Here is a 15,953-nt window from a genome sequence, read left to right on the forward strand (position 1 = left end):
AAGTAGTATAATTAAAATTGGAAAAAGGTCTGAACATATTTCCAACCTTGATGGCCTAATAAGTCATGAAAAAATGATAAATATTTTTTATTATTAGGAAAATTCCATTCATTGCCATAACCAAGTAAGTTATTTAACTTTCCAGTTTCTTAACTATAAAGCTAAAATAAAAGACAAACAATCTATAGTTAAATAAACTCCTCTGTTTATATTTGCATCATGACTGCCTTGATACAACAAAGTCATCTATTTATAAATACATATATAAAAACTGGAAATGTCATGGCAATTTTTATGGTAAATTTCCACATCACAAACAGCATTATTAGAACATTTTCTTGACACAATGAAAACAACATGATTATAAATTTTGAACAAAGCTACTATAGTCTTTTAATGATATAGTGATTGTATTTGCAGAATTCTCCGGTCAGTATTAAACTCTCATGATGATAATTTGATATAAGTTTAAATGTTGTTCAGTAAAATGTAAACATATGTTTACCTATATAAGTGTGCAGTATAACTTTCCAGTGTTCTGAAGGCATATGGAAAGCCTTCCTTTATCTGGAGTATTGTACATTGCAGGTATGTTGCAGATTTTATAAGTAATGTTCTATATGATTCTGTCACTAAAGGCATTTTTAGCATTTCCAATGAGTAAGGCAGAATATGTAATCAACAATGTTTTCTAGATATATTTTCTTTCCTGGTAGTTGGACTAAAACCCACTTCTTTACAAGCACATTTACAGCAAGTATATCCATGCCTCTCTCTTATATAACATATCCTGTCTGTGTTATAAGTTATTTTAAAATGGTAGCAACTATTGTCACTTTCCAAAGTGACATGTTTAAGATTCTGAGCATGATAAGCATAGAAGATATTGAAAACGTGATTTGAGACTAAGGCTAATCCAACTTCTCCAGGCGCTGAAAGGTATTGAAGAGATGGCACTGCTGTAAATTAGGAAAGTGCTCCTTGTTGGATGGACCCTCCACAGGTAGGCACTAAAGTTTGTGGAATATAAAGGCATGGTGGCTCACATACCAAAGAAGAATTTTCTCTGGACTAAGGCAGTCTGTTGCAATGATGTAGAAGACTGCTACTGGGAAAGACAGTGCACTTCCACTGACATTTCCAAATGTTTATTATAGGTTTCAATCACTGAAATACAGGCTTATTAGGGGTAGAGATCTTATTTGCTTTATTGACTCCTAGAGCCAACCACCTAGAGAACTGACTGAAAAATAGCAAGTAGACAATAAATACTTTAGAAATAATGGCACCTGGGATGATGGTTATATCACTTATCATTTGTTTACCTAAATAACTGAAAAAATAGGACACTCAGAAAGTATGACAAAGGAATAAGTTTGTAGTATTGGGAATGTTATGTTTTAGATATGTGTAGAACAATCAAATGCATGTATTCAATAGGAAATTGGATATGTGTGGATAGATTGCATGAGAACCATGCAGGATGGAGATGAACTGGGGGTGAAATGACTGAAGCCAGCTATTGAGAAAATGATGTCACAGGACATACAGAATATTTACCAACTATTCTACTACACAGTATTATAGCAGGTGGGAGACTTTCTAGTTGCCCTCTGTGTTCTAAGGTAGAGAAGATATAATACATAACAAAGAAAAAGGTCAGATGTCAAATTTTCATCTGTAGGATTATAGATAGCATGTTTCTAAAACTATATACCTCTGTCTGGTATGATCAAAGACTAGGGCTATTACTTAATGCTCATAATTAATAGCAGTATAAATCAGAAAAAAAATTTAAAGATAATTCAACAGGAGTACAAATATATAAGGCAGTAGATAGCTAGAGAAGGAATTTAGTGTTTTTAAGATGGCAAAGAAAATCATGGATGCTGACGGAAATAGTCCAAATAATAATAAATGATTACATAGAGCTGGGGAGATAATTTTTTGTAAGTAAGAGGAGATGTGACTGAGTGAAACAATCAAATAATTGGCTTTAACAAGGCAGTTGGATCATTCATCCCTGATAACAAGAAGTAAAATGACTTGGGCAGGGAACTGGCACTTTTGGTCACCAAGACCCATTGCTTTTATTTCCAAAATTTGATGACTCCTTTCCAACTCCTCCTGGAGATCCTGTGATGGTCTGGTGCCTGCCTCTCCTGAATTCCCATCAATACTACTGACACCTTCAATTAATATTCATTTAGTGATGTGCTCCATGGTGCTTCCCTGCTTTGCTTAGTCACGTCTCTTCTCCTTGGGTGACACTGCGCGTCATCTTCTTCCAAGCTTGATAACAAAATTTCTCCTTTAAGTATCCACTTAGAGAGCAGCCCACTCCCCCAGCCTCCAATGCCTCATTTGAATATCTTTATGTATGACTGCTCCTGACACTCAGCTTGTCACTGTCAATGTACTTTTTACAATATATAATGATGTACCTATCACCTAACTGCATGCTCCAATAACTTCCTAGTAAAGCACCTGTTACCTAATTGTATGCTCCACTAGACCATGAGCTTCTTTAGGACAGTACCTCACTGTCTGGCATGTCATAGGAGCTCAATAAAATACTTCTCTTGAATGAATACACATGTTTTCCAGCTCCCAGAGGCAGAATCCTTTCAAAATTATACAAAGGAACTAATGTATAGATAAAACGATCTTTCATCAGATTAGGAATTAAGCAACAGGATGTGAAAATTGTATTATAAGAAACCAGCTGTTTTAATATAATTCTGATGTTTTAAAAATGTGGTTCTTTGAAAACCAAATAATGGTTGTTAATGGTAGTCCCAGTTATAGTCAAAATAATTATAGAGCACTGAAACTTTATTCAGGTGTACACTAGAGCATGTCTACCACAAGCAGAGAATAAATAATACTGAATGTCACAACAAATTGCTTGAACATAGAAACTACAGAGAGGTCATTCAGATCACAAAACTCATTGATCTCCTTTGGCATTCAGCACGACTGGGAATAACACAGTAGGACTTTGGTGTTGTCTAGGTTCACGTTCTGTCTGAATTTCAAAGGCAATCTTTGGACATGATAACAATCATAAAAGTGTTATATATACTACTTAGTAATCAAAATGGCATTTTCATTATTATCTGTGAGCTTTTAAGTATCTCCTTTGGGATTCTCCAAAGAGATTCAATTTCATTTGGACAAAACACTGTTGAGCACAGATAGCATAAATAAAAGCTTGACCTCAAAATATTTAAAGCAATATCAGTTAAAGTTGTGTCAAATAAAATACTTGTTAAGCTGGTTGTAAGAAATAGAATCCTTATATTATTAAAGTCAGATCTTGACACAAGGTTACTAACATCAGAAAAAATTTGATTGCCAACTATTCTGATTTTTTTTACTATTAATTGTATCAGTCTATACCTTTCTTATTTCAAACTTTCTTTTTGACATTGACATAATTGGTTCTAATTTACTCATTTTAATAGTTATATTCAATTTTGCAATTATATTTCAATTTATTTTGCCATTTTTTATTTACATACGAATGGTCATTTTTTACTGTATCTAAATTTCCTCTATTAGAAACATTCTCAAGTGAACATTTTGTGCATATTTCTTTAAGCACATATGCTCAAATGTCTCAAAAGCACATAGAAGGAAGAAGAATTGCAGAGCTCTGGGCCTTGCCCATTTTGAAATGTTAGCTGTTGCCAAATTTCTTTTAACACTCAGTATGGCAATTTGTACATATTCCAGCAATGCAAAACTAGAAATATTTTTGCATATATTTATTAAAATTTTGCATTATCAGTTTTTAAGTATTCTTAATCAGATAGAACAGAAATTGTGTTGCTCCAAAAAATTTGAAATCAAATATAAATTTCATTAAGTGACATCAAATATGCATAGGAACGTACAGAGTATAGGGCACAACTTAATGAAATTTCATAAAAAAACAGACTTGTCAGCAGGACCTGGTTCAGAAACAGAATACTGCCACATTGCTGGGACTCCAAAAGCCTTCTGGTCCACCTTCCAGTCATAGTTTCTTCCCAATAATAACAAATATCCTGAGTTCTCACATCGTAGATTACTTTTGCCTAGAATAATGTATTAATGGAATAATACTGTAAATTGTGTGTGTGTGTGTGTGTGTGTGTGTGTGTGTGTATGGCTTCTTTTGTTCAACATCAAAGTCATAATTCCCTTCCATATTGTTATACATGGTTATATTTACTCACTTCATATTTTATTGAATGACTAAGTTTGTTTATACATTCTACTGTGGTAGACATTTAAGTGATTTACTGCTGCATAACAACCTCCCCAAATGTGGTGCTGTAAAACAACTATTTTATTGCTCACAATCTGTGCACAAACTCAGTTGAGCTGAGTCTTCTGCCGAACTGCACTCTGGAGTATCCCAAGATAATGTATTCTAAATGAAAATGGGCAGACACTTCCTATCATTTGAATATTGGGGCTCTATTTTTATTTATTTATTTTTTTTTAAGAGAGAGTGAGAGAGGAGAGAGAGAGAGAGAGAGAGAGAGAGAGAGAGAGAGAGAGAGAGAGAGAGAGATTTTTTTAATATTTATTTTTTAGTTCTTGGCGGACACAACATCTTTGTTGGTATGTGGTGCTGAGGATTGAACCCGGGCCGCACGCATGCCAGGCGAGCGCGCTACCGCTTGAGCCACATCACCAGCCCAAGGGACTCTATTTTTAAAAGTAGCCTCATAGTTTACCTTGTCTTTGCAATTATTCATTTACATATGCAAATATACCCACTCCTGTTCTCTCCTTCAATCAAGCCATTATTTAAAACTTTAGGAATGCCTCCTTTAAATCAGGTTAAAGTGCACATGGACTCCCTGGGTTCAGCATCTCAGATGTGTTTCCTTCGATGCAGTTAAACTCAAAGATATGGAATATATATTGCTGAAAAAGGGGGATGATTGCAATCAAAACCTGTATTCAAAGGTTGAGGGATGGGGTAGATACCGTTTCACAGCAATTATGATATTTCACCAATATTCTGCTTCCTGTTGGTGTTTTGTTCTTATTTTTAGATCTGTCCAATCATTCTTCCTTTCCAATAAGAATGCTCCATATTTGCAGCTGAGCACCTTCCTCATTCCTGCTAGATGCCTGAGCTAAGGTAGGTATGAGATGCCTCATTTTATTTTAATTGCTTGTTTTTTAACAGGCAAAATTTGAAAACTATACAGTTTTTTTTTATTTGTGTGTGTGTGTGTGTGTGTGTATCAAATCAGTATTTACTGAATTAGATAAAAGAACCTACGTACCTCTTCAGCACAGGCTCTTCTAGAATGAAAATTGAGAGTCAAGTTTATGTTGCTGGAAGACAAATCCATTCAAAATTGCTGGAAGATTCCATGCTCAATAAAAAGACTGAAGAGGCATGTTGTAAGATTCTCTGAAATTTGATGTTGTTTTCACTAGAAGTATCTATGAAATAACACTTTAAACTGTGATGAGATATGAAGAAAAAAAGGACATTTGGTTTCTTGAAATGAGACCAGTGCTTCCTGGCAGCATCCTGGGTGTCATCTTTTAAAAAGACACTTAAAAAAAATCATCTGATGATTGGAAAGACATTTTGGTGCCCTGAATATTTCTAAATTTTTCTAAAATATAGCACTTTCTTTTAATTTTCTTTGTCTAATTTTCTTTGTCTTTTTTTTTTTTCATATGCTACATCAGAAAGCCCAATCCCCATCAATTAGCACATCCAACAGGCTCTCTGGAAATCTTTAGCCACAATGACAATTTCATTATCCACACACTTTAATTTCCATGTTACTGCAGAGAACCTATTGTTAAACTTCTACTTCTATACAATGTGGTCACATTTTCCCCAGCTTTTCATGACAGTTATTGTGTTGTACATAATATCATCAGTCAATCATGTTCTCAAGAATCTTACTAAAAGCAGGAGGTTTGCAAGTTCAAAGCCAGCCTGGAAAAATTAGTGAGGTCTTAGCAAAATCCCATCTTTATATTAAAAAATATTTTACAAAAAGTGCTGGGGCTGAGGCTCAGTGGTTGAGCACCCTTGGGTTCAATCCCCAGTATCAAATAAATAAATAAATGTTAATAAAGTATTGTTTTAGATAAGATATTTAACTGAAATTAATACCACTTTAATTACTCTAAAGCATGCATTTCTTTTTTTTTAAATATTTATTTCTTTCAGTTTTTGGGGGGACACAACATCCCCATTTGCATGTGGTGCTTAGGATCGAATCCGGGCCATGCGCATGCCAGGCGAGCCCACTACCGCTTGAGCCACATCCCCAGCCCCTAAAGCATGCATTTCAACATCTTCTATTTAGAAATTCACAGTACTATGTATCAATATCACTTTCTAATAGTGAAATGTTTTCATCTTTCTAAAAAGAAAACTCATAGTTTTCAGTTACTTCCTTACTCCACCCCTGACAACCATTGATCTACTTTTCATCTGCATGGCTTTGCCTGTTCTGAATATTGTATCTTTCATTTCAGGAGAATAAAAGTTCAGTGTGTGTGTGTGTGTGTGTGTGTGTGTGTGTGTGTGTGTAGGGCTGGGTTGGTAAAGTTTATGGATGTTATTAGGAAGTAAAAAGCATAGACATCTTAGGAAAAAATACCAGGAAAATTCAAAATGCAAACGATGAACAGAAAAGGAAACCCACATTTATGATTGAGACAGAACTGCTAATGTTAAGGTATGTTACAAAAGCTCAAGGGGACGAAATAAAACTAAATAAAAACTAAATAAATATAACCATAATGAGTAAATTTACATGTTTGAAGAACAAATAATGATAAAATTTCAAACAATGAGTGAAGGAATTGCCTTCTAACACAATAACAATACTTTTGATGTGATACATATTGGGCAGACTCAAAATTCCATGAGGCAAGAGTAAAATGCATTAAGCTGTTTAAGATCAGGAATTAGGAATAATATATGTATGACTTTTAGGTTTGGAGAATTTCTAAAGATATTTTATACAGGCAACACGATCTAAGGGATAGAAAATATTTGATTTTGAGAATTCTGTGTTCTGATTCCTTTAAAATAGATGGATATTTATTGCTGTTTGGATTCTGGAATGTCAGTCTACAAAAATGCTACCTGATGATCAAAAATAGTTCATGTCAAACATCTGTTCATAGATAGCACTGCCATGTTCTAATGTCACAGATAAAAATATTTGTATGTTAATAGATATTTTGTTATCTTAAATGGTATTTATCTGATATAGTGTTATGATCTATGAAATGGGGCTGGGTTTTGGTGAGGGGGGTGGACAAAGGCCAGCATCTCTTTGCAGGGTGCTTTCTGCCCAAGGGAATTCAAGCCACCCTAAAATTTACAATCTCAGATAATTAATAAGTACCAAAAATCAGATACTCAGAAATATATTTGCATAATGTGAAGCTCCTGATAGATCTAGTTCAGGAAGTAGACAAAGGGAAGTAGATCTAGTTCTGGAAGTAGGTTCTGGAAGTAGACAAAAGGAAAATGACTCCCTGGTTTAGTTAAGGTGGTACATCAAAGGCAGACATAAGGTTTTAAGGGTGGTATCTTGCTTTAGGATGGGGATATCTCCCAGAAAGCAGGCTAATTGACATTTTAGCAAGTCACACCCATCTCAGGTGCTATTTGGACCACTGCAGAGCGGGAAGGATGTTCACATTGTCCTTGGGCAATTGACCAGAGGAAATGTCCATTGGTTATTCCCAGACACCAGATATATCTATACATTTGTCTTCCATGTATGGTGACCCACATGCAACTCATGAATGGCTGATGACAGGTAGGCACTGAGGGACATTGAAGGTCTTCAAATTCTACTTACTGTGTACCCCTTTGATTACCCTATCAACATAAAGAAATAGATATATTCCCTGTATTATTTAAAATTTTTCTTTATTATGAAACAGATCCATTACAAAATGAAATCATAAAGTGGTGACTGATTTACAGGATCACATTGATCAAACTCTGAATTTTGTAGATAAAGAAACCATTGCCAAGGGAAATTAAATATCATGTGGGTAAGGTCATAGTGATAATTTAGGACTTGAACTGGAGTTGGTACAGTACTCTACAAATGACAACACTGGACAGGTCAGGACCAATTTTTAGCACTTGGCTTGCAAAAGTGTCCATTAAGTTGACATTCTGTGTTCTTCTCCTTGCCATTCGAAAGTCTCCCATAAATGTTACTTTTACCTTTCCTTGACCTTTCTTAGCATGATATAAAGCCTGTTGACTGAAGTTTTAATCCTGACATCCAGCTCAAAGTGATTGTATAAAAACAACTTTATAGAAACTGTTTGGTCAGCTATAAAATGAAGATAATAAATACATCTTCCTCCCAGAGCTGTTGTGAGGATAAAGTGAAATAATATAAATGGGAAATGTCTCATAAATTTTATTATTATGATTCATTAATCTCTTTGTTCTGGACAGAGACACATTCTCATTCTACTTTAGATCTATAATACTTGTGAAATTCATTAACTTATTCTGATACGGATATAAAAAAATTATTTTTCAGCAATGAAAGCCAATAACAATAAATATAGAATGTTACTAGAACCTTCTCCCAGAACTGTACTACCCAGAAAGTAATATTTTAAAGTAATTTTAAGTAATTGGAATTCAAATAAACTGACCACTGCTTATGATGAGAATTAGAGTAAAATCAAGAGAGTAGAGAGAAATTAAAGTGTTGAGAAATAAATTAGAATTATGTATCATGAAAAAAATACCCTTAAAAAGGAAAAAAAAGGAAAAGTAGACTTACTTGGGAGGGGGGGACAGGAGAATTTGTGATTAGACTGTTAAATATAAAGAAGGACATGATTATAAAGATATCTCCTCAAAGAAGACAAACAAACCTTAATTTGTATGTGCCCCACAAAGAGCATTAACATGCACGTATCAAAAATTGATGGGAATGTAGCCAGGAGCAGAGGCACATGCCTGGAATTCCAGTGGCTCAGAAGGCTGAGGCAGGAGGATCGTGAGTTCAAAACCAGCCTCAGCAAAAGCAAGGTAGTAAGAGACTCAGTACAACCCTGTCTCTAAATAAAAAAATACAAAATACAGCTGGGCATGTGGCTCAGTGATCAAGTGCTCCTGAGTTCAAACTATAGTAACAACAACAACAAAACATTGATAGGAATGTAAGAATATATAGAAAATCTACTATTATAGTTGGAGACATTGACACCCTTCTATCAAAAATGCCCAAATCCAGCAGGCAGAAAATCAGCAAGGACATTGTTGAACTCAACAGCATCTTCAACTAACTTGATATAATTGACAATTTTAGACTATTGTATCCCAAAACAGCACACTATAAATTCTTCTCAAACTCACATGGATCATTTACCTACATAGACTACATTCTGGATCATAAAATACATTTTATCAAGTTTCAAAAATAGAATCCATATGATGCCTGTTCTTACACTGTGAAAGAATGAAGTTTAATTAAGAATAAAAAGAAGACTGGAAAATCCTAAAATACTTGCAGTATAAATAAAACAATTTTAATTTACAGATATTTCAAACAAAGATATCTTTTATTATATTTATTTTCATAATTATTGTTATTATTTTCATCATTGACACCAGAGATTCAATTCACAAGGTCACTCTACCACTGAACTCTAATTCCCCAACCACTCTCATTTTGATACAGAATCTTGCTAAGTTTCTGAGACTGGCCTAGAACTTATGATCCTCCTATCTCAGCCTCCTGGGTAGCTAGATTACAGGTATGGGAATAATGCTTGGCGGTAAAGATATAATCTTAAGACAAATAAAACATTTTGAATGAAATAAAAATAAAAGTAAAAGCCAACCTTGTGGAATGTATTGAAAACAGTATTTATAGGAAATATTATGGCAATTAATACATACACTACAAAAGAATATCTAAAATTAATAATAAAAACTTCTACTGCAGAAAATGTTTTTGTTAAAATTCAAAGTTGAATCCAAGGTAAGCACAAGAAATGATAAAAAAAAATATGGCAAAGATTAATGAAATTTTAAACAGGAAATCAATAGAGGGTATCACCAAAACCAAAAGTTTTTTCCCTAAAATATTAATAAAATCAATCAGACTTTAACCAGATTAGCTAAGAAAAACAGAAAGGATCCAAATTATGAATACCAAAAATTTAACAGAGGGCATCACTACAGATCATATAGACATTGAAAATATAATAAGGGAATATGATAAACAAGTTTATGCCCACTAATTTGATTAACTTTAGATGAAATAAATCAACTTCTAACAGACACAATCTGTCAAAACTTAAAAATAAAATGAGAAATAAATAATCTAAATAGGCCTATACATTAAAGAATGTGAATTCAATCCATAATTAGTACCTTTCTAAAACAGAAAGTTCCAGGCCCAGATTAGTCATTGATGAATTCTCCTTAACATTTAAGGAAGAAATCATAACAATTCTCTACAATGACTCCTAAAAGATAGTCAAAGGAATATTTCTTAACATATTTTATGAAAACATAATTATCCCAATATCAAATCAAAGGAATTAAAAGAAAAGAAAATTACAGACCAACATCTCTTGATCACAGACACAGAAATACTAAGCAAAATATTAGCAAATAATATTCAACAATTTATAAAATGATTGTAGCACAACCAACTGAGATCTATCTCGGATATGTCAGAATGATTCAACAATTGGACATCAATTTCTATAACCCATCACACTAACAAGTTAAAGAGGAAAAAGTTAGATGATTATATCAATAGACACAGAAGAGGCATGTGTAGAGTACAATATCCATTCATGCTAAAAACCCAGCCAGCAACCAAGACTGGTGATGCACACCTATAATTACAGCTACTTATGAAGCTAAAGCAAGAGAATCACAAAAAGACCTCCTGCATCTAATAAGTGATGATAGTAAGTTACAGTCCTACAAGGTTAATGGAGAGAAGTCTCTCACTTTCCTATATTCCACTAATAAAAAAGGCACAAAATTAAATTAAAGCATGTCACATTTTATATTAACAACCAAATATAAGACTCCCAGGGATAAAATATGCATGCTATTGTTCAAATATATCTCCCAAACTTTATGTGTGGAAAATTTAATCCTCAATGTGAAATGTCAAGAGATGGTGGCCTAAGAAGAGATTATGAGGCCATGACATCTTCACCCTTATTAATAAATTAATGTCATTTTGACAGAAGAAGGTCAATTATCTCAGGAATGAATTTGTGATCCAAGCAAGTGTGGATATCTCCTTGCTTTCTCTTTTAATTTTTTTTAAATTTTCTTGTGCTTCCTTCACCAAGGGATAATGCAGCAAAATGGATCTCATCAGGTGCCAGTACTGTACTCTTGGAGCTTCCAGCCTCTAGAACTGTGAGCTAAATAAACTTCAATTGTTAATAAATTACCTAGTCTCAAATGTTCTGTTACAGCAATTCAAACAGACTAGACAATGTTGAAGATCTCTATTAGGAAAACTGTAACACTATGATAAGCAAAATCCAAAATAAATTGTTGGCATGCTATATCTATGTAGAATTTCAATATTGTCAAAATGCCAGTAATTCCCAAATTATAAATTCAGCAAAATCAAAATTAAAATCTCAATTAGTGATTTCATGGATATTGACAAACTAAGACCAATCTTCATATAGGGAGGAAAAAAAGATCCACAAGAAGAATCATAATATGGAGGAGAAGATTAAAGATGGATACTATCTGACTTAAAGACTTAAATTTACAGTGAACAAGTCAGTGTATCATTGATAGGAGAACAGACACCTCATGGAACAAAATATCCCAGAATCAGATTCACATAAATAAACCCAAATTATATTTTGACAAAGAATTTAAAGAAATACAATGGAGCAAAATTTCGTTTGTTTTTTTTTTCAACAAATGATGCTGAAAAAAACTGGACATGTACACACAAATGCATGAATGTACAAACTTCATGCCCATCATTAAAATTAACCGAAAACAGAACATAGGTCTAAATGTAAAATACAAACCATAAAATTTCAAGGACATAACATGGGAGAAAAGCTAGATAACCTTGGGGTAAATGATGATTTTTTACATACAACACCAAAGGCAGAATCCATGCAGACAATACTGGATATACTGGATTTAATTTAATTAAATCTTAGGGCTCTATGAAGACAATATAAAAAGAATGAGAAAAACAACCAGTAACAACTAGGAGAAAATAATTGTAGAAGATACATTCTTTCAAGGACTGTTATCCAAATTACAAAATGGAGACAATCGGATACAAAGTAGATCAAAGGTTGAAGGAATACTTAAACAAAGAAAATATACATATAATAAGTAGGTATATGAAAAGATGTTCCACATCATGTTATTAGGGAATTAAAAATTAAAACAATAATGCAAATCTACTACATAGTAAAATGACCAAAATCCAAAACAATAACAATGTACACTTTAGCCAAGTGTGGAGCACAAGAATGTGTATTGCTGGTGCACATGCAAAAAGGTACAGACACTTTGGTGGTCAGTTTGACAGTTTTTTATGACACACTCTTCCATATGATCTAGCAATCACTGTCCTTGACATCTACTTAAATAAATTGAAAATTTATGCAACACAAAAGCCTGCATATGAGTGCTTATGACAGAATTACTCATAACAGCAAAAAGTTGGAAGCAATCAAGATTTCCTTTAGTAGGTGAAAATATAAATAAACAGTGGTCCATCCAGACAATGGAATTTTATGTAGTACTAAATTGTTTTTAAAAAAGGCTATGGGGTTTATGGGGTTAAAAATGAACACAGAAGAGACTTAACTCCATATTACCAAGTAAAATAAGCCAATCTGAAAAGCGTGGATACTGTTTAAGTTACACATTGGATGCCATTCTTGAAAAATCATAGGCATGGAAACAGAAAAGAAAGTATTCCCAAGGGCAGGTAGGAGGTGATGATGAATAGGCAGATGCAGTGTAATTAATATATATATATATATATATATATATATTATATATGTATTGTATATAATATACATAAATATGTATGTATTATATACTTATTTATTTATATTATGTATGTATATATATTATAATTATTTATATATGTATAATTATTTGGTTGTCAAAACCCATAAAATTCATAGAGTTTGTGACACTGAGACTAACCCTAATGTAGACTATTGACTTTGTAACATGATATTTCATATACAGTCATCCATGGTAACCAATGTGATAATGTAGTACAGTATGCTGAGAGTGGTGAAGTTGTTTGTGCTTGGGAACAGGAAACTCACAGGAACCTTCACTATCTTCCATACTATTTTACTGAGGAACAAGAAATAACAAAAAATTGAGTTAATTAATTAAAAATTATATTTAGCTGGCATTTATCTTAACAGAATAAAATTGTCTTAGCCACTAGAACACATTTAGTAGTAATAATATTTGAAAATGCTGGAATCAATATTGTGAATTAATTTTAGGAGAATTAATTTATTCATGTATATAATATACCTTTCTATTATCTTATGTTTAGTTTTTATTTATTTATATTTTGGTACTGGGGGATTGAATCCAGGGGTGTGTAACCATTGAGTTACCACCAACTCTTTTATTATTTATTTATTTATTTATTTATTTATTTATTTATTTATTTATTTTGAGACAGGGTCTTGCTAAGCCTAGGGTTTCACCAAATTGCTAAGATTGGCTTTGTACTGACAAACCTTCTGCCTTAGTTTCCTGAGCTGCTGGTATTGCAGGAGTGCACCACTACACCTGACTGTCTTAATTTTTTAAAGTCATATTTAATAATATTTTAGTTTTTACTTATGCTTTTTGTTTTACTGAGCTTTTTCACCACTGTGATTAAAGAACCTGACCAGAACACCTGTAAAGGAAAAGTTTGTTTTAGGGCTCAAGGTTTCAGTGTTCAATCCATAGACATTAAGTTCCATTTCTTGGGTCTCAAGGTGAGGTAGAACATCATGGTGGAAGAGTGTATGGAAGAAAAACAGCTCAGATAATGATCAGAAAGCAGAGACTCCACTCTCCAGATAGGAAATATATATCCCATAGTCCCACCACCAATGAACCACACCCTACCTGCTTCCAGTCACCACTCAGTTAAACCCACTAAGCACTAATTCACTGATTAAGTTAAGGCTATCACCGTAAATCATTTCTCCTTCAAAACTTCTTGCATTGGGCTACATGTGAGCTTTGGGGACATACCACATCTAAACCATAACATTCTGCCCCTGGCCCCCAAAAGCTTGCAATCCTCTGACAATGCAGAATTCATTTAGTCCGTTTCCAAGTGTCCCCAGTGTGTCAACAGTTCCAAGATTGCTCAAAGTTCAAGTCCAAAGTCTTCTCTGAGGCTCAAGGCAATCTCACATTGTGAGTTTCTGTAAAATTAAAATAAGTTAAAAATGTATCCAATATATAATGGTACAGAGTAAACATTTCCATTCACAAAAATAAGGGCATAGAAAAAAGGGATGGGACCAAAGCAAGATGGAAATCGAGATAGGCAAACAAGTCTTGTGGTTCTGGGTTCAGCATCTAGAGCACAATGCATGGTATCTTCTCCAAAAGGGCTTGTGTAGTTTCACATCTGTGACCTTATTGGTTGCAGCTCAAGTGGCCTTTCTCTTGCTTGTCTCTGCTCAATTCCCGCAGCTTTTCTAGGATATTGTCTGTGCTCCTGGTGTGTCTTAATCTCAGGGATCTCCACTGCAGTTTTGACTAATCCTCAAATCTCCACAACTTGCCTTCACATGAAGTGCCTGCAGGGACTCTAACTCTACAGCACTTTGCCTGCTTCTAGCTTCTAAGGTCTTCTTTTGAAATCTTGGTGGGAGCCTCCATGACCCCTTACCTCAAGCATCCTGCATTCCTGCAGAATCCTCACCCAGTGATTGACACCAAGGTCTAGAGCAGTAGCCAAGCTTCCAGGGATCCTGAGGGCAGCCGCCTCAGAGTATCTGAGTGGCTGAGAATGTTGAAAAAACTTCCTAGGCCCCCTTGTGCAAGAAGGATTTCCCACTGGTCTCTTCTCAAGACAATTTTTCACTTTTACGCCCTTGAGTCTGAGATGGGTGTGAGTTTGCCAGCCCCTGAGATACCCTCAAGCCATATTCCTTCCTATCTCTGTGCAAAGTATTTAGCATTTCTTTAGTGGCAGTATTATCTTGAACATGTGCAACCTTCTTAGCCCCAGTTCTACTCTCAACTTTTAAATCCAAGTTTTCAAAATCTTTCTATTCTGCTTTCTCCTCTAGATTATTACAATAAATTTGGTTGAAAGCAGAGAGCAATATCCATATCACTGCCTGAATGCTATGCTTCCTAGACATTTCTTCAGCCAGATTAAGAAGTCTATCACTTTTCAAATCAGCCTCAGAGGGCTGGGTATGGTGGCACTTAATCCCAGTGGCTCCAGAGGACAAGACAGGAGGATCCGAAGTTCAAAGTTAGCCTCAGCAAAGGCAAGGCACTTAAGCAATTCAGTGAGACCTTGTCTCTAAATAAAATATAAAATAGGGGCTGGAGGTGTGGCTCTGAGGTCAAGTGCCCCTAAATTCAAACCCCAGTACCTGCCCCCGCTAAAAAAAAATTAGGCTCACAGAAGGTCTCAGGACATACTATAATGCAGACAACTTCGGAATGGTCTCTAGTCCAAATTCCAATAGAGTCCTCCTCTGTACTCCCTTGAGCTCTTTCTTCACAGTTCACTTTCCTATTTGCATTCTGGCCTTCTGAACTCCCACCAGAATCAGTTTTTATAGAAAAACAAAAGCCACAAAGCATTGCAACACACTTATCATATTCAGCAGTCTCAGGCAAGAATGCCTGGAACCACTATTCATAAAAAAAGAAAGAAAAAAAATTTTCAGAACCAGGA

The sequence above is a fragment of the Ictidomys tridecemlineatus genome, chromosome 6, assembly GCF_052094955.1.
Source record: "Ictidomys tridecemlineatus isolate mIctTri1 chromosome 6, mIctTri1.hap1, whole genome shotgun sequence".
In the NCBI taxonomy this organism is placed as follows: domain Eukaryota; kingdom Metazoa; phylum Chordata; class Mammalia; order Rodentia; family Sciuridae; genus Ictidomys; species Ictidomys tridecemlineatus.